The sequence below is a fragment of the Enhydra lutris genome, unplaced genomic scaffold, assembly GCF_002288905.1.
Source record: "Enhydra lutris kenyoni isolate GAN:26980312 unplaced genomic scaffold, ASM228890v2 scaffoldscaffold17, whole genome shotgun sequence".
Lineage (NCBI taxonomy): Eukaryota > Metazoa > Chordata > Mammalia > Carnivora > Mustelidae > Enhydra > Enhydra lutris.
In genome coordinates, this window is record NW_019154101.1 from 16508536 (window position 1) to 16527935 (window position 19400).

The 19400-nt window shown below is 36.5% G+C and overlaps 1 pseudogene; it reads left to right on the forward strand.

Moving 5' to 3' along the window:
* Positions 1-13128, forward strand: part of LOC111147745 — a 56743-nt pseudogene extending 43615 nt beyond the window's left edge.
* The last annotated feature ends 6272 nt before the right edge of the window (positions 13129-19400 follow it).

Here is a 19400-nt window from a genome sequence, read left to right on the forward strand (position 1 = left end):
ATGCGGGGCTCGATCCCAGGACCCTGGGATCATGACCTGAGCCGAAGGCAGAGGCTTTAACCCACTGAGCCACCCAGGTGCCCCCAATTGTAGCATTTCATATGATTTAACATAGTAACAAAAGATTGGAAATAATCTAAATATTCAAAACAGAGAATTTGTTAAATATAGGATATTTTCCTGCAGTGGATTGCTATATATCCATAAAAAATAATGAGGAAATCTCTAGAAATTATATATATATATATAATATATATATATATATAATCTCTAGAAATTATATATAATATATATTATATATATATATTATATACACTCAGCTGTATTAAGGGGAAAAAAAATCAAAGGACAAAATAGTTTATATGAGGTGCCATTATTTGTTCAGAGACGGAAGAAAATACTATATGAAAAAGACCTTGAGAAGGACAGGCAAGGAGGAGATAGTACTGATTGTTGACGGGGGAGGAAGTGGGGAAGGATAGAGAACTTCTTCTGAGGGAAGAAGACCTTACTTTCATCTTCTTTTAGATTCCTTTTGAATTCCTTTTGAATTTTGATTTATTAGTATATATTAGCATTAAAAAAATCACATACAGATATTAAAAATAAAGTGAATTTTACTAAACTTAATGTAAACCTTTGGTGTACACTTAGAATTTAACACACAAATGGTCATTTAAAACACAGACCTTAAGATACTAAGTTATGGAAGCACTAATAATCTTGACTTTGTCATTTCCTCAAACTCTGAGAAAGGGCCTCTTGGCCTCTATGACTTTAGAGATGTTTACCTGATTGTCTTTAGGACTTGATTAATGTAAAACAATGAAATTTCTGTAACTATAAACATAGACAATACTTTTTCATATTCCAAATCATTTCTAGAATTTGACTCCTGTTAAAATTATACCCAGCTCAAGTGGAAAATTTCTGATTCACAGTGAATACCCTCCCTCGCCAAGAGCTAACAATGGTTGTTAAACGTATTCTTTTCTACCCTGAAAATTGTCAACTAAGGATATCCAAAATTTCAGCTGTCTCTGGGTGTGTCAGGCATTTTACCTGCTCGTATAGTCAGAGAAGAGATCTATTTTCTATACTTGTACAATTCTCTACCCCTATACTAGGATTACATACATACTTTAGAGAGAACCATGGGATTTAGTAACATGAGAGTGAGTCTGGTAGTGGGAGAATGAGTTGGCAGTAGAGAAAATGGATGGGTAGTATAGTACATAGTTTTCTCTAAAGCCTAGGAGATCAGGGTGAATGAAAAATATGTTATTCCACTTATGCTGTATTTCATCTGGGTCAACTGTCTGTTTATATCAGTTGTCCCATGAACACGCTGAAGAGTCATAGTTTATCTAACAGAGACAAAGTATGACGACACAGGATATTGCTTTAACCTGATGTTAGAATTGTTGACACTTGAGATGAAACTCTGGAGCTTTTATTTAAATAGAATTGTCACCACGTTTTAGTTTAACTGATAAAGTTATGGTTGGGGTGGAAATGCTGCCTGTGTGGTTAAAGCTTTAGTGTGTTTTCCAGAAAGTTTGTCTTCTAAACTTTGATGATGATCTTGTTTGGAAGAAATAAGACGAGCTCTGAGAGTGCAGGTTACAAACACCGACTGAGGCTGGGAGAGAATGAAGATCCGGACAGTTCAAAAATAGCAAGTTCTTTTTTTATAAGCTATGTGCTTGGAGAAAAAAATCATAACCTGAATGACTCAAATATTGCCTCAGCTCTTAACCTTCCTATGTTCAGATCCACTTAGATAATACATCCTTAACTTTTTGCATACAAGTATGTAAGTGAAAGTTCATTTTTCATCCATTGAATTCCATAGACTTAAGAATAGTCTTCCTTTATTTATATCTTCAGATTTTATGAAACCTGTGGGGACAAATCACTTTACCTTTCTGTCTTTCCTCTGGTGAAAAATCTTACCTCCAGAACCTGAGGGTATTAGATTGCTAAATACATGCAAATACAGTGGTTTAGGTCATGTCTTAGCAGATAGCCTTATGGAGTTCAGAAGTCCAATCTTCAGTATTTGCTTTACTTACTCTTTCTAGTATCTCTAAGGAATATGAGACATTTACTGATTCTATTTCTGGACATGAAATTGGAATTTCCAATTTCCAAAAAAATTTCCAATTGTTTCCAATCAAATAGTATTTTGATTTTTCCTTCCCCTGGCATTCATGCCCTCAGCCCCTTCCTCCAACTCCCTGCAACCCAAATATATACTCACATATGTGCAAGTGTATCCACACATTGAGCAGTAGTAAGAGATGGCCTTTTTCTCTACTATGGAAATTTAAAAACATGCAAGCGTTTTTGCCCTCCCCAAAACTCACATAGAATAGTTAGGAGATATATGTATATGTGTGTGTGTGTGTGTATTTTTTTTTTTTAAGGCATCAATGATATTCTGAGGATGATTACCCCCAAGACTCTTTTGAACAAAGGGTAGAGATTGTCACATTATGGCCAGCTGATCCTGGAACCCTAGCTTGAACTAGAGATTGGAATTTGAATAAAGGGCAGCTTTCTGTGTGATGGCCAGCAGCCTGTGAGATGATCCAATGTGGGATTTTTCTCTAGAAGTCTGTGTTCATGTCAGATAGAGTGAGGAAATAATCAAAGGAGATTTTTCTTTCCAGGTGAGTCTTTTTTAATCAGATTTGTCATCTTCTGGTGGATTTTATGAATATAAAATATGCAAAAATCCTCACAGAGAGCAGTATGGTACTCAAAGACAAAGATTGTCATCAGGAGCTAGCAATAGGTTGGAACGATAAATTCAGTGAAGTAACTTTAGCGACGGACACAGAGTTGAATCCTGAAACCAACATTCTCTAAACGGGATCCTATCTTTAGTGTTGTTTTCAGGGCACCAGGAAGCCAAGGTTTTTGGAAAGATTTCTGGGCTTGCTTTCTTGTTTATTCCTACAGCAAATAGTCATGGCCTCCATCATGTTGAGAGTATCTTTTTTCCCTTAACAACCTGAAAAGACCCAGCACAGTATTAAAAATCCAACAGCTTAAGCACTAAATGCAGATATGCTCAGACTTTCCCCTGAGCTATGAAGGACAAGGTATTTTTTGACTTCACATGACAAGGACTAATGATAGTGCTTTTTTTGACTCATCTTTTGAACATTACTAAAATTGCAACCCCAGATTACAACCTTATTTTACCACAAGATCAAGCACTGTGAATAAGAATTGCAGAGTCAAGGACAGAAGAAGCCACAGACATGGTTCTGACTTGTGATGTCCTAGATTTCCCTTAAGTATACTAACTATTGAAAGATAAAGTCAGCAGAATTAAAGTGGTGAACCACATAGTCACTGGATTTCAACTCTCATCATGGTAAGATTGAAGCAATGGGGAGATGTAGAGGTATATGTCCGTTATCATTTTGATGATAGATTTTGTGTTTCACTTTTTTTTTTCCTAAAGAGCATAATAGATCTTCTGAACTGTCCATCTTCACAACATTCACTCTGTACTTTCCTTATCAAATAACTAATAACATCTTGTCAGTTCATTGTATAAGGCTTTTATTATTTCTAGAAATGATGTGAGGAAAGGAACTATGTCGCTGTTTTTTCATACATACTCAGTACCTAGCACAAAATTTGTGGGATCCAGGGAAAAATTTAAATGTGGGATCCCTCGCTCAAATATTTCTAAGAATTCAAGATGACACTAGCAAAACATTAAAACAAGCACTGGACCCTCCTGACCGTGAAGCAAGGCGGTAAAGTGCACACACCTGAAGCTGCCTCCACCGGGACATTCAGGCGTGCAGAACATTGAATGTTGACTGAATGACTTCATGAACAAGGATTTGAAATGAGTAAATCTTTTATTCTGAACATTAGAAAAGAAATACAGGGGTGCCTGGGTGGCTCAGTGGATTGAAGCCTCTGCCTTTGGCTCAGGTCATGATCCCAGGGTCCTGGGATCGAGCCCCACATCGGGCTCTCTGCTCAGCAGGGAGCCTGCATCCTCCTCTCTCTCTGCCTGCCTCTCTGCCTACTTGTGATCTCTGTCAAATAAATAAAATCTTAAAAAATAAAAAAAGATAAAAAAGAAATACAGGTGCGTTTAGGTCTATAACACCAATTGTTACTCCAATAATCAATTTCAAATTTTCCTATTTTTAATCCTACATTCTCCCTAAAGTTCCAGAATACTGAAATCTGGTCAGCTGTAAGAAAATAGATTAAAAAATAAATAAAAAAAATTAAAAAAAATAGAAAATAGATTAAATTCTGTGCTATCTTTCATTTCATTCTTGTTCATGTACAAGCTTACTAATTTTGGCAATTATCTCTTTTTCAGTCACCACCTTCTATTGCTTTGGATACATCAAGGTTAAATCCTGAAAAACCCTCATCAATTCACAAAGAGCTATAAATTGATATTAAAAAAAAACTATGCATACACTGCCTTAGAAATACTAAAATAACAGGATGGAAAGAAGTGCAGTTTCTTACAAAACTAGTTATGCCCTCTATCTGGGAAGTTTCAAACCACTGATAAAGACCAGACTACTTTAGAAAGAATAATAACTTGAAGATGAAATTTACTCAGTACTTCACAAATCAATGACAAGTAAGTTTCTCCACTCAGTCCCTGACAAAGTTTTTTTTTTTTTCTTTTTTTTCAATTGAAGGAACAGACTTGACTTTTTCCAGAAATGACCAATTTTGGGACTGTCAGAGGAAATTTTTTTTTTAAATAAATATAACTATCTGTAGTAATATGCTAAATCTGTTCATGCTGAATAATGGGTTTTTAAAAATAAGGTTCATTTTTGTTCCCTTAAAGTTAAAAAAAAAGTAATTTAATAATAAATCATGATGGTTTGCCTAAGGCAAATCCTATAATTTATTTTCCCCCCCCAGAATCAAGTTTCTTATTGCATATTGGTCCCATGAGACTTTGGATCCATTCCAAACTATATAAATAATATCCCTTTTCATCCTTAAACTGACTGGTTCCTATTTTTCTTCTTCTATATTTCTTCAAAATGTATCATGAAAGTGAGAACTACATGGATAATTCTTGCCCTTAATAGTATAATGAGAACAGTCTTTGAAAAAGGACTAACTTGTATTTGATTCTGAGTTTTGCTGATTTCCTCCTGTGTTGCCTTGGAAAGTTGTTTGATCCTTCCGAATCTGTGTTACCTTCTGTAATGTGGAGATGAAGTTTCCCTTACAATATTTGTTATAAAGATTCATGATTATACAGGTAAATTGAATGACACATAAGTATTTGAAATATGAATTATGATGATGATCATTAATTCTCATTGTTAATTTTCTTTCTATAAAAATTTTTCCCCATACAACCAAAGGAATACATACTTATCATAGAAGGCTCATCATATACATAGAAGTCTAAAAAAGCAGAAAAACAAAGTATCCCCTATACAAAGAGGCTCAAAATTTGACAAATTCATATCTGATCATTTTTTGTATGAATTTTTTCTTTAGCTAGTTAAGATCATACTCAATATGTCTCTTATTTTTTGTTCATTATATCATAAAAATGTTCCCATATCATTCAAGTCTTTTGAAAAATGCCAGTTCAATTGTTTCTGAGTAGTCCATTATATAAATGTCTCCCCCTCTTTTTTTTTTTGACTAAACTATCTAACCACCTTCATTTCAGTGACTAAAGGGCTAGAAAGACCTAAACAATTATCTTTTAAAAAAAGATTTATTTATTTATTTGAAAGAAAGAGAGAGAGAGGGAGAGAATCTCAAGCAGGCTCCATGCTGAGCTTGGAGCCTGATGGGGACTCAATCTCATAACCCTGAGATCATGATCAGCCCAAATCAGGAGCTGGACACTTAACCAACTGTGCCACCCAGGGACCACCTCCCCCCGCAACAATTATCTTTTAAATGTTGTGGTAGTTTGCAAAGATGGACTGATTTTGGCCTTAGAGTCTCAGGTACAGACTCCTTCATTCCAAGGGCAGCTGTTCTTCTGTGACTTGACCTCAAAGTATCCTCTTGGAACCAATGATAATAAAGTTGGCCCTGCCCACTGTGCACACTTCCACTCTAGGGGGAAAACAAAAACAAAAACAAAAAACCAACCATTTGAGCAAAAAAAAAGATTGTTTCTGAAATGGCACATCATTATTACCATGTTGACAGAAATAAAAAAGGTGGAGGAAACTTACAAAGACTTGCTCTTAAACATTCAGCCTTTTGACCTCTTGAGATATAAGACTTAAAATCAGAAGAGCAAATAATAAAGAAAGAAAAGAAGGTAGTTAGAGTAACTTTGTGACCCAGCTCTAGGATGGTAGATGGTGAGCAACTTCACATTTATTCAAGTCCAGACAGAAGACATGGGGTCACAGAGACATAGATAAGACACTTGACTGGACCAGAAGTATAAATTACTAATCCTTCAGTATGCAAATTGAGAGTTAAGGATATTGAAAAGTGATACAATCATATATGTTGTTTGATACCACTAGTTAACTTCTTCTGGTTTAATGTATGTTAGTGAAGAACACAAGGATAAAAAATTTGTATGACGGGAATATCTGTCCAAGCTAACTGACCCTTAAGGTAAACTTGTATTGGTAGCAAAAGAATGGACATCATAAGAGGAAATGAATATAAGATGTAAAATAGTATTTTGAAAGAAATCCTTAAAATTAAGACCAGTGGTTTACAAAGAGTTTTAAAGATTCTTGTCTTCTCCTTTGTGAAGTGGATTTTTTTACAGATGAACAAGAAGAACAAGGGAGGAATTGAAGCAACCATTGTGTAAAGAGAAAACTGACCTCATAAACAAGTCTGAAAGGGCAAATATAGCAGTTAACTTCGTACATAAAAGTGATTCTTTTTGAAAGTATCACAGTAGTGGGTTCTAGTTTAATTTCAGAGGACTTGAAGAGAGGCAGGCTTTCTAGGGGAGGTAACATATCCTGCAGCTACATCCAAACAGCAGGTAAAACTTTCTGGAAGAGATCTGGAAAGTTCTGAGTCACATTAATTACTCAGAGCCTCAGTGCTGAGGCAAAGATGCAAGCATTAGTTGGCACATGGGTGACTGGCTCTGGAGATCTTTACAGAGCGTGGCTTAATGATTTGTTACTCCCCATGGACTCTGTGCCCTGCCCCAGGGTTTCTTTCCATGGCCTTCCTCTTCCTGGCCATAGGCCGCCAGGCCTAAGACTTGGAGGCACGTCATCCCTACTTTTCTCACCCTGTGACTCTGTGAGCTCTAACACCTGAGAAGGCCCTTCCTGGCTTTTATTCCTTCTCCCTCTTATTTCTACCTCTACCAAAATCAATCAGATTTATGGAAATAAAGTAGCTTAAAGAGACCAAAAAGATAATCATTGATTCCTCTAAAGATAATGGTGAATTGTTTTCATCACAATTGGGAAAGTTTAATTGCATTTAATGAAAAGACACTGAAAGAAGCAAGCTCAAAGCCTACCACAAGTAGGTGCACTACATGTAGTTATTTGCTTTCCCTAGAGTTAAAAGAAAAAACGTTAGAATGGAAAACAAAGTGAAATGGTTATTATTCCCTATTTCATATCATTTGGCCTTATATTTAAATTGACTGTTTTAATGGTAGTTATTGATTAAAAAAAAATCTCTATAACACAAAGCAATAGATACACAACATGTTAACCAAGCTAATCTTTAGGGTTGTATGTGTGTGTGTGTGTGTGTATTTGTGATAAGTAATAGAGACATTAACTTTATTTTGATCATCACTGCTGAGGTTATATTGTGTTAATAATGACATCAACAAAGTAAAAGTTCTTAGTGATTTATTAGTAGATTGAAAACAGTATATTGGAAAAGAATTAATGGATAATTTAATTATAATCTAATAGGTAATCTAATGATATAACTGGTAGTAAAGCTGTGCTGTAAAGCCTATGAATACGTGAGCAACAGGAGAACAAGGCAATCAATAAAGAGAACCAACTTGGATAGCTCCAGTTACTAAATTTTTTTTTCCTTTCAGAGCCAAAATATCATGACTGTATCAACACTGTGCCTGAAGAAAATTAAATCTTATCTAGTAAAGCAGCAGTTTTATTCACACCCAGCTCCAAATCCAAGAATTGAAGCTAATCACTACCAAACGCAAAGATTATAGCCCATAGAACATCATTGATCATCTGGTCCAAGCCTCTATTTTTTTGGTTGACAAAACTGAAAAGTAGTTTGTACCCTGAAAATGTCTTCTAAATCTACTGTGTCAAGTGTTATGTACTTTAACTTTTGAGGAATGTATCACACAGCATTCCATAGCCACATACTCTACTTACTACCCATTTCTACACTCTCCTTAGCATTTCCTTTTATTATATACTTATATGCTAAAGGACTTTGAAACTTGATAAAGATGAAGGGCAACAGTATAATTAAATGAGCAATGTGGGAGACCTCTGAGGGCTAAGCCATCAAAAGGAACTCTGGTTATTTATTGCTGCACAGAGTTCACTCTCAAGATTTACTGGGTATCTCACCATGAAGTGGCCCAAAATCACTACCAGTAAAAGTCAGGATATAATCTGTGGTTGACCTTTTATGAAGATAATGATAGTTAAAACAATGTGGTCTTGAATTTTTTGCTAGTTAAACTAGTCATAATTTGTAAACTTAAACCAACTCAACTTGACTTTATTGTTTCAGGCAAAAAAGGTTCCCATATTTTATTTTGGAGTATTGCTTTTACTTTTTATTTGTGTTCAGAAGTGAACCTATTAATGCTCAATGAGAGTCAGCTTCCCAAGGGAGAATTAAAGAACTTTTTAAATGGGTGAAAAGAAAATTAATTTCTCTACATGCAAAGAATATTTCTTATCTGTTGAATAGTAAATTTGTTTTTGACCATTTGTTCAACTTTTTTCTTCTTTACTGAATTGTGAGGGAATGCCCAGAGCAGATCATTGCTGGGTAGGGCATAGACCTTTTAAATGTAATGCAGTTGAAGGTTCTTAAAGGTATAAATTGTCTACCTGGAGAAAAAAGTTGCCTACAGATTTGCCTTGATGAAATTTCCAATCCAGATTTGTTCATTCTTCACAGGGAAAACAGCTACAGGGTGTTCTTGAAGGCAACGAAGTGATAAGGGAGCTCCACCTTAAACAAAATTAATTCCTATCTGAAGTGAGTCTGTGAAAGCCTGGATCATTCCCGTTAGAAGTTTATAAAGTTTCTAACTAACCAATGTTCAAAACTTGTTTCAGTTTTCCCACAGTGATTAACAATGATACTTCTAAATAAAAAGGGCCTTTATGTTTGTCTTCAAAGCAACTATCCCTACCTGGACCTGAGGTGGTGGTGATAGGCAGCATAGTTTGCTACCACAGCTGGCATCAGAGAAGGAAACCCTGAAGGGCCTTTCAGTTGACAATCAGAGCATCGGAAAGGAATAAGTGAGGCTACGTATTCCTGGTCTGGACTAAGGAGTGATTCTGGGACTGAGTTGTTTCTAAGTTGAGTTCTCTGATTTCTGTAGATAGTCTTTTTAAAAATTTTCAATCTATGATTTTCTATTACTTCTATATCTTTTCTTTTCTTTTTTTTTTTTTTTTTTTTTTTACGATTTTGTTTATTTGAGAGGGAAAGAAAGAGCATGAGTAGGGGTGGGGCAGAGGGAGAGGGGAAGCAGGCTCCTGGCTAGGTGGGAAACCCTACTCATGCTCAATCCCAGAACCCCAGGATCATGATCTGAATTGAAGTCAGACACTCAACCAACTATGCCACCCAGGTGCCCTCTACTGTTTTCTATTATTTCTATTTCTACAATATCTATCTTAGATAAATTAATACAAAATTAATTGAAGCACCTGAGGAAGAACAGGAATGTTAGAAGAATGTGAGATGTTAAATCTGCGTTCAAATTCCCATTTATATCATTTATTGGATAAGGTATTTTGCTTTTCTAAGCATCCACTTTTTTTTTTTTTCTGTAATGTAAGTTTTTTTTTTTCCCCTTCTGTGAGATATTGAAGAGAAAGGATCTACTTGGTATGTGGCACCAACTCAGTGATCAATGAAATATCCATTTATTCCAAGTTAACAATTTCTTAAAATTGCTCAATAACAAGAGGCATCTGTAAAGAATGAGGAAGAAAAGAGGTAAAGTTGTTTTCTTTCTAATATAAGGGAGTGTAATACAGATACTAAGGCAGTGCAATTCTGTGATTTTTAGATGCTCATAAGTTTTCTTTTGAGTTACTGCTGTGGTGAGGGAACAAAGTATACATCAACTTAACTAATGTAGGAAAGTACTTTTGTGGGCTGATGGGTCTAAGAATATACCACACCCTTATTCTAGAATTGGTCAGGGTGAATATTGTTCCATTGGTTTCCCCAAAGGATTTTCTTAGCTTAGCAGTTTATTGAAAGAGACAGGAATGGTTAAAACATCTTGCTCATTCCTCACAATGTGATTTAAATTGTTTTGTCTATCAAGATTTTAATGGTTTAATTAGAGGGGCTTCAACTACTTCTCTTGGGAAAAAAAATGATAGGATAGTGTAAAAGCTTATAAAATGGAAAATTTGCTTTGGAGATATGATAGATAAAAGCACCCACTGTACTTACCTTTTGCATAGTGACTTTGATAAAGAAGGATTGTTTGCGACTTAGGTCACACCAAATGAAATGGCTACTTCAGCTACACACTGAATAGAGGAACCAGAGCGGCATGGAAGGAAAATGACCTTTAGGCAGCAGGCATGGTTTTAGGCATCCTCTGTTACCTGTGCTTACATAGAATGTGACCTGTGGAAACGGTCTGAACCATATCACACCCAAATCTCTGAGTCTCTCACTGAATCTTGAATAATGAGTATATATCCAGCGTTGGCTTTTCTCTGAATATTGACTCCTTTAGTTGGAGGTTAAAAGAGACAGCTTCAAGTGACGATAAAAAACAGAAATAAAGGGGCGCCTGGGCGCTTGGGTGGCTCAGTGGGTTAAAGCCTCTGCCTTCGGCTCAGGCCAGATCCCAGGATCCTGGGATTGAGCCCCGCATCCGGCTCTCTGTTCAGCAGGGAGCCTGCTTCCTCCTCTCTCTCTCCGCCTGCCTCTCTGCCTGCTTGTGATCTCTGTATGTCAAATAAATAAATAAAATCTTTAAAAAAAAAACAAAACAGAAATAAACACTGACTGATTCAAATACCAGTTTTCCAAAAACAATGCTGTGCATTTAGATGTTTTTTGAGGGTATGAAGTACACTGCTATAAAAGTGATTCCTTATGTTGCTACAAATAAAGTCATAAAATAAGAGCTAAATAGAAAACACAATGACTGTAGTTCGTATTCTCATCCAAGCTGGTGTTTCTCATCTGCAGTCTTGTGACTCCATAAGGCAGCATTGGGAAGTGATTGACAGCATGTGTTCTCCAGGCACAGCTCAGGCTCTTTCCAGTTCCAGGATTCTGCTCAAGGTGCTTAACCTCTCTGTGCCTTAGTTTCCTAATGAAAAACCAACAATAACAAAGGCACCTATAAAGCAGGGTTAGTCTGAGGATTAAATGAGTTAGCATTCAGTGTTCAGAACCGGGCCTGGATCTTAAGAAATGCTAGCTATCCTTGTGTTTATCTAGGAATGTCTATCTGTCCTGCTCGACTCTAAAGGACAGAGAGAGCAGTTTTATCACCATTTTATTCTCAGGATCTACCATTATGGCTGGTGCACAATAAGAAAGGCTGCAAAAAGGAAAAAAAAATAGGTTCAGCAAATTGAACTCAAGTGATAAAATTTGTTAGAATAACAGCAACAACAAAAAAAAAACTGTAGATTTTAGTTAAATATGTGTCAATATTCATTCACTAATGTAACAAATGTACCACACCAGTGCCAGATACTGACAATAGGGAAAGCTCTGTGCCTGGAGTGTGAAGGTAGAGGGTGGGTATATTTAACTCTTCATAATATCTGCTCCATTTTTCTGTTAATCTAAAATGGTACTTCAAAAATGAAGTCAATTAATTACACAGAAAATAAATAAAATTAGGAGCTACTAATGAGATTCAGTCTGATTAAGTAATGAGATTCAGTCCTTCATGGTCAGATTGCAAAATGACGGAATTAAGACAAACTGAATTAAAGGATTTAGGAAAACCTTATACTGAAGGGTGTCATGTCAGATCAAGGCTGTGTCTAAAAGTGTGATTGCTTACTCCCACCAACCACAAACAAATCAAAACTCACTTGGGAACAGTGAAAGACCTAATTTGCTGTGGAGACGGACCACAGAAATATTAACAGCAGTGTATGTTACAGTTTACATTTTGCATTAATTTGCCTTGCTTGTACATAAGTCTTGTCCCAAAATAATAATTATACTGTTTTAAGAACATTGAGGGTATATCTAATAATTAACAACAACAACAACAAATCTCCAGAATACTCAAAACTAGTAAACACCAGACTGATTAAACACTGGCTCCCTAAGTAACTTGTGCCTAATAAAGGTCTGGTTAAAAAAAAAAAAAAATTAAACTTAAACAAGGGGACTGTGGCCTTGCAAACATTACTGCCCTGGAGTTGCCCATACTGTCCAACCACAGGCAACAACCCTACCCCCCCCACTCCAAGCCCCAGGTTCTTGGAGTGGCAGTGGACTGCTAGCCCTCAGACCCCATCTCCTTTGAACTGTTCGCAGACAAAGTTCCGAAGACAGCAGAGAACTTTTATGCTCTGAGCACTGGGCAGGAAGGATTTGGTTATACAGCTTCCTGCTTTCACAGCATTATTCCAGGATTTCTGTGCCAGGGTGGTGACTTCAAATGACATAATGGTGCAGGTGGCAAGTCCACCTATGGGGAGAAGTTTGATGAGAATTTTATCCTGAAGCCTGGGATAGGGGGAGGGTGGCATGTTGGCCAGTGCAAATGCTGGACCCAACAGAAATGGTTTCCAGTTTTTCATCTGTACTCCCAAGACTGAGTGGTTGCATGGCAAGCTTATGGTCTTAGGCAAGGTGAAAGAGGGCACGGGTATTGTGGAAGTCATAGGGTGCCTTGGGTCCAGGAACGGCAAGACCAGAAAGAAGATTGCCATTGTTGACTGTGGACAAATCTAATAAACTTGACTTGTGTTTTACCCTAACTACCAGACCATTCCTTCTGTAGCTCAGGAGAGCAGCCCTTCACTGCCATCTGCTCCAAATATCCTATAATCTTTGTGCTCTCAGTGCAGTTCTATGGGTTCCATATTTTCCTTGCTCCTCTCCAAGTTTAGTTGGATTGCAAAGTTAAGTTTACGAGTATGAAATAAAAACTCAAGAACACCAACAAATAAAATAAAAACAAACAAGGGGACTATATGAGGAATGCTTTTGCTTCAGTGGAATAGGGTCACATACAGAATTATTTTATATAAATCACAATTATTCCCCCTAAATTTTCTCCCAAAGGTTTTCGATCTAACAAAATTACAAATATACAGCTTCATCATATATGAGATAGAGACTATTTATAAATATATAAAAAAGTCACAGAAAGATTAAGTAGAAATATGAAAGAATGAAAAGAAATGAAAAGAAGATTAAGTAGAAATATAATCTATGGTACAAACTTAATTTTGTGATTAACTCATATAGAACTTCCATTCTATTCAACATTTCTTAATTTTTAAGTGGGGAAAACCAGGACCTCTTAGTTTCTCCTTCACCAGCACTTCCTCAGAATTGAGGTACTTAGGTGTGTATTGTTATTTAAGGGAAAAATACTGTTTAATTTACAGTAACTTTATAACCTTTTTATTTGTATGCAGATGAAAAAAATGTTCAGAAAGACACTTAGGTGACTGCTTACATCATGCTATTTGGGGATATATATCAAACTTGTAGGCATCTCTGAAAAGCCTGTGTCCTCAGATCTTGATTTTGATGAGAAAGCAAAGGCAATAAAAGACATTAAGCAACATAAAGTACCCTCTAAGGGTACTTGAAAGTACCCTTTTGAACATATGAGGATATATCAGAGAAACAAGTGGATTATAAATTCTGCCTTTTAGAGTTTACCTTTCTTCAACGAGGTAAGCTGAACTGCATGGCCCAGTTTTGTCCTTCAGGTATAATGTCATAGGAAGAGGAAAGTTGTGCTTTTGTGACTGACCTGTGTTTAAAAGAAAGAAAAAAAAAAGGAGTCATCTCTCATGTCAAAAGGATGGCTAGTCAAGAAGAGATAGAATGGTATGACTTGGGACGGGAGAATGTATTGGTGGTATCCTGAATATGGGTACTGATTTGTCTGTTGTCTGCTTGTGAGCTGTATAGCCCTCCTGAGCCTTAACTTCTTTATCTGTACAATGGGCCATTGTAATGACAACATGGGATGATGTGTGTAGAGTGCTCTCCTGTTACCTAGAGTGGGCACATAGTTAAGGGTGCCCACACTGTCAAATTTCTAAATCCAAGATTTTTATTTCTATTGAGTATTATTATATTTTAGAGTTCATGGAAGAGATGAAAATTTATCTCTGGTTCTTAGTTGTATTTATTTAGCTAGGAGATCCAGCACAATTATTTGTGCTCTTGATGCAACTTCCTGGGTAAGTTTATGTAGAAGTGCCAGAATGGTGGCTGGGCTTTGTCTCCTCTTTTGCTCTGATGTAAGTGTGGCTTTTTTTTTTTTTTTTAATTAAAGTAAAAGAATTTCACTGGGCTTTAGCTCTCAAGCTCTAACAAGCCTCAAACACAATGTCAGGTCTTGGCAGAACTTGGCAGAATTATTTGGCAGAATTCGGTTTTGAGAAAATAAAAAGGCAAGTTCCAGTGGATGGGTAATAATAACCCACAGGGAGAAACTTGGTGCAATAAGACCACAGACAACTTCAGGTGTGGATTCCCAGAGCAGATAAGGAATAATGTTTGATTTACAACGAGTGGGCTTTGGAAAATATTACTAGCTTTTTTTTATAGAAAAGGTGGAGAGAATTGGAGAAAGGATTTATTCTTGTGACACCCTAAGTAGATAAAAGCACTTGATACATATCATCCCATTTTCCTTTAAAAATTATTTGGGTGGGAGGAACCAGGTAAATATAATTTTTTTATGTTTATAAATACAAGAATTTTGATTCTTAAGTTCAAAACTAAGTTGGCCAGAGACTCAAGGTAAGAAACCATGCCTCCCATGATCAGCTCCCACAACTTTTTTTCCTAGTTTTCTAATCAAAGCTGCCAGCCAAATTTAAAAGTCAAGTCTATTGGTGACCAGTGTCACTGATCCTGAAGGATGAAAAGAAAACTTCTTAAATACTTTGTTTACTCAAGGTTATTTTCTTTGGTTTGTATTTCAAAAATCACAGGGGTGCCTGGGTAGCTTAGTTGGTTAAATGTCCAACTCTTGATTTCAGCTCAGGTCATGATCTCAGGGTCACAGGATCAAGCCCAAAGTCAGGCTCTGAACTCAGCACAGAGTCTAGTTCTTCTCCCTCTACTCCCACCCACCCTCCTCCCTCTTTCTCTCTCTCTGTATCAAATAAATAAATAAATAAACAAATAACATCTCAAAAAAAAAAAAAATCATAAACCTCCCTGCTTTCTGATTACAGCTACCAGCATAGCCCCTCACTGGGCCAAGGCCACTGTTGTACTTCTCCGTAAGAGTGTAACAGTGGCATGGTGCAGCTTTGAGCTTAATATGTAGCTTAATATTCTTTAAAAGCTTCTAATAAATGTGTAAGGTCAAAATTATCTAATAGATTATAAACCCATAATGGATTATTTGTGAAAAGCACCACACTGAGCTTGGAGACAACCATAATTAGTAATTGTAAAACCTTGAGCTGACTACTGAGACTCTGAGCCTCAGTTTCCTCATTTGTGAAATAGGGGTCATGATAATACCAGTATTGTTTAAGGCACAGGATATTTTTATTTAAAGATTTTTATTTATTTTTTTGAAAGACAAAGATCACAAGTGGGCAGAGTGGCCGGCAGAGAGAAGAGGAGGAAGCAGGCTCCCCGCTGAGCAGAGAGCCCGATGTGGGGCTCAATCTCAGGACCCTGAGATCATGACCTGAGCCAAAGGCAGAGGCTCTAACCCACTGAGCCACCCAGGCACCCCTGGCACAGGATATTTTTTACCAGGATAGTTGGCTAGATAGATAGATACGAAAATATAGCTGATAATACAGATTAATGTACCTGAGAATATATATTATCCAAAATTTTAAGAGTGATAAAATATGTTAAACATATTAGCCTTATTATAAGTCTGTGAAATGAACATAATTGGGATCTAATAAATTCCATTTAATGAAATCTGAGATGCCTTAAGTTTTAAGTCACAACATTATTTGTTACCCCTATAAGAGAAAAAAACATTGTCAATTAAAGTAGGACACGAAGCTAAGATGCTTCCTGATTTGAGACATTAACATCTGACAAAAGGTGCATCTTATTTTAATTGATGGGATATGAAAAATTATATTGTCACCCTCATTTAATTTACATATGTATCATTTTAGACTTACCTGTTGTGAAAGGAGCATGGTTCTTAATTCTGTAAAGTGCATATTCAATTTAAAAATTATAAATCTAAAAAAAAATTAGATTTTTTAAATCTAAATCTGAGAGGGGTATCCTGGCAGTCATGAGCCTAGGTTCTGGCATGATAGCCTGGGTTAAAATCCATTTTCTACTGCTTAACCAGCTACACGATCCTTGCTAAGTAGCTATTACTGTTCATCATCATCATAATTATTGTTACAAATATTGTTTACGATATGAGACAACAAACAATCCCCATAGTAACTTTTTAGTGTTGGTTAGAGAAAATTAATCCTACCCAAGCATATTTGAAATATTTTCTATTGATCACAGAACCAAGTGGAAATTTAGCTGATTCAAGGCAGCGCATCTCCATTTCTGAAGAAACAGCCCAGAGCACTCATGCTGCTGACAGTGGGTCAGGATCTGATGGATGAAATGTTCATACATACATATGACTACAGTGTGCTAATAAATCATTTCCTCCAAATGGTGCTCCTGTCATCATGTGAAGCAGTTAACAGTGCAACACTTCTCAGAAAACATTTGGAACAAATGTGCACTCTTTTAAAAATATGTTATATTTTATCCAAACCAAATACTCTCATGCTCATTTCAATTTTATTCACAATAATGTATGAAAATATTTTATTTTTTGCTGGAAGAAAAAAAATACTGAATGGAAGTCAACATGTTTTGCTTATTGTGAGCTGCATAATGCGATATATAAATGATACATAAATTATTTATCAAAAAGTCCAGGATGCAAAAAAATGATTTCATCTTCTTTTCTTTTTTGGATTTATAAGAAGAAGCTCCTTTCCTCTGTCAACTTGTGTACTGTGTAGAACAGGCAAATTATTAAAACTCTTGGGTTTCAGACTGGTCACCTTAAAATGCAGACAATATCAATTCAACAAAAAGTTGTGAGAATAGACAGATAATAATATAAATTGACAAAAATATGTAATATAGACTCAAATATGCTAGTTGCTATCTCTTCCTTTTCTCTTAGAATGATGTAGGCTTTATTTTGTTTCCATTTTGGCTTCTCCAAAGGGCCAAATCCTTCATTTAGACATTCCTGGAAACTCACATATGGCAAATTGGAATAAGACTTTGATAGCAAGAATTAAAGACCTTTTTCCACATATTTAAAGTATGTTTTCAAAATGAACATTGAGGGGGCGCCTGGGTGGCTCAGTGGGTTAAGCTGCTGCCTTCGGCTCAGGTCATGATCCCAGGGTTCTGGGATCGAGCCCCACGTCGGGCTCTCTGCTCAGCAGGGAGCCTTCTTCCCTCTCTCTGTCTGCCTGCCTCTCTGTCTACTTGTGATCTCTCTCTGTCAAGAAAATAAATAAAATCTTAAAAAAAAAAAAATGAACATTGAGGATGGTTAGGAGCAGGCTCGTTGACTCTTTCACTAACATTCCCCATCCAACCTAAGCTAAATACCACTGTTCTCATATGCCAAGAAGCAGGGTTGGGTTTAGTGTTAAAGTTTACACAAATGTGTATATAGATGTAAAGGTGTTCACTTAGGCAAACTTTGTTCCTCAATTTGGATGGCATTGGCTGGCCCTTAGTTGACCTGCTGTAAAAGGTTCAAATCAACTGTGTAATGGAGGGAATTTTTGCGATGTCAAGACATGATGCTCATTCAATATTCTCTGCGCTATTCTGAGGCTTATAGAGACAGTACATTTTCAGATTTTTTTGTCTCCAGCCTCTAGTTCATCCATGGTGCTGTGTTGCTTTCTGTAAAATTAAGTCTCTCAGAGTGGCTGTCCTGAGTAACCACAAAAAAATGTTTATGCGGTAGGAACAGTTTTCTTGGACAGTTTTTCACCAAGGTTAGCATTGAGCCTCTGGCCTCCTAATACTCTGGACTTCTTAGTGTGACAGTTTTTGCATCAGTTATCCAGACTGAAGCGTTGTCAGTACAATGGGAATTGGCTTATGTCAGGATGACACAGCTACACTGTCAGCTGGAGGAAGACTGCTGGTATATAAGCCTACTTGCAAGGAGGCCCAAAGCTCAGTTGGCATTGCCTAATCAGGAAATAAATGACGTCTGTAATTCAGGATCACATCGTAACTTACATAAAGTTTATGACTAACAAAATTAAAAAAACATGATTCCAGGAGTGTCTACGGTTTCTTCCCAGCGTTCAAGTCAACTTTGTTTTTAATTGCACAGACCTCACTGCCTGAGTATGTCAAGTTCACTTTTTCCTTTCCTTTTTGGATGGCAATGCATGGAATGCCCTTGTATAAACACAGCCAGGGTATGAGCACAGTTCTACTTCATTTCCTCAAATCTTTGTTTTGCTATTCCCTCATTGTCCTGTGTCTGCATTCCTTGACTACTGATGGGCTCAGTCAGCATCACCCAAGGAGGTGTGTAGAGGGACTCATGAAGTAAAGGCCAAGGAAAAACTCAAGCTAAAAAAAAAAAAAAAAGAAAGAAAAAGAAAGAAAGAAAAAAGAAAAGAAAAGGAAATAGTTATTAGTCAGGGTTTACCAATATTAGTCAGGGTTTACCAGAATCAATATTCATAACATACATATCTCTCTCTCATCTACTTACCTATAATATATATCTAGAGAAAGAGAGTTTAAGAAATTGATCCACACCATTGTGTGGGCTGGAAATTTAGAAATATTCAGGACAAGCTGGCAGGTTGGGGGCCCAAAAAGAGTTGATGTGGCAGTTAAGAGTCCAGAGGTTGTCTGGAAACATTTCCTTCTTTCTTGGGGGACCTCAGTCTTTTTTTCTTAATGTTATCAACTGATTGGATGAAGTCCCACATATTATGGAAGACAATGTGCTGTCTTCAAAACCTACTGATTTA